The sequence below is a fragment of the Wasmannia auropunctata genome, unplaced genomic scaffold (assembly GCF_000956235.1).
Source record: "Wasmannia auropunctata unplaced genomic scaffold, wasmannia.A_1.0 LD325277.1, whole genome shotgun sequence".
Taxonomy (NCBI): Eukaryota; Metazoa; Arthropoda; class Insecta; order Hymenoptera; family Formicidae; genus Wasmannia; species Wasmannia auropunctata.
In genome coordinates, this window is record NW_012037613.1 from 1 (window position 1) to 1,246 (window position 1,246).

Below are 1,246 nucleotides of genomic sequence, written 5' to 3' on the forward strand. Positions count from 1 at the left end.
ATATCTTTTGCTGCAAAGTGCCACCAATAATCAATTCTTTATCTTCCTCCTGCATGTCTGCGACGAGACCAACGTCGCCCACAGCTCCCCATTGAATTGCTAATCCAGGTAATCCTTCCTTCGCCCTTTTCTCGCACACTCTCTCCATGACGGAATTGGCCATACCGTAATTAGTTTGTCCAGCATTTCCTCTACCGCAGGAAACAGAAGAGAACGCTACGAAATGTCGAAGTTTAGGACAGATCTTTCTGCTAAGTTTGTCTATTATTTGAATTGCTCGAGCCTTCGATTGGAAGGACTCTGCAAAGCTTTCAGCAGTTTGATTTTTCAGGACACCGTCCTTCAATACCACACCAAGATTGAATATCGCGTCCACTGGTCCTTCTTTTTCCGCAGTTTGCAAGAGATATTCGCAATCCTGAACGTTAGCGACATCAATGTCCTTAATAATCAGAACATTTACACCATACGACTTCCACAGTCTAACTTTCATGCGTTGGTAACCATTTTTCATTCCAGTTCGTGAAACTAGCACGACGTTTCTAGCGCCTCGAAATATTAGCCAGTCGGTTAACTCCAAGCCAAATCCACCTAGTCCTCCTAATATGATGTAACTTCTATCTTTGAGACAATAATAGCGACGATATGCGAGAATGTGATTGTCTAAAGGTTTATTCTCTTCCTGGATATTTATAATTATCTAAAATAATCATATATATTAAAAATAAACATTATATGTAAAACAGATCAATTTGCATAAGATACAAATGGTTATTATTTGTAAATAATTTTTTATGTTTAAAGTTAGTTAAAACATACCTTTCCCATATGTTTTCCACTTGCCATATATCTAAAAGCTTCTTCAATATCTGTTTTTGGAAAAATTTTTACTTGAAGTGGTTTAACAGTTCCATTATTAAGACCATCGACTAGCATTTTTGACAATAGAGGTTTATACTTGTGATCACCGATGATCATACTATCAAGGTGAATTCCATGAAACGTAATACCCTTCTGAAACGCGAACATATCTAGAGGATTATTAGAAACAAGATCAAATTTACCGATCTCCAAAAAATGACCATTTTGTGCCAAACAACGAACAGACGCGATTAACTTTTCTTCCGCCAATGAATTTAAGACTATGTCGACACCACGACTTTTCGTTTGCCGCATTATCATTTGTTCAAAACTCGTATCTCGAGAATTTCCAATATGTTCATCCAAAATAGTCGGAAACATTTGC

At 37.2% G+C, this 1,246-nt stretch overlaps 1 pseudogene; it reads right to left on the minus strand.

The window, feature by feature from the left end:
• Positions 1-4: 4 nt before the first annotated feature.
• LOC105460275 lies at positions 5-1,240 on the minus strand (annotated as a pseudogene).
• Between the last annotated feature and the right edge of the window lie 6 nt (positions 1,241-1,246).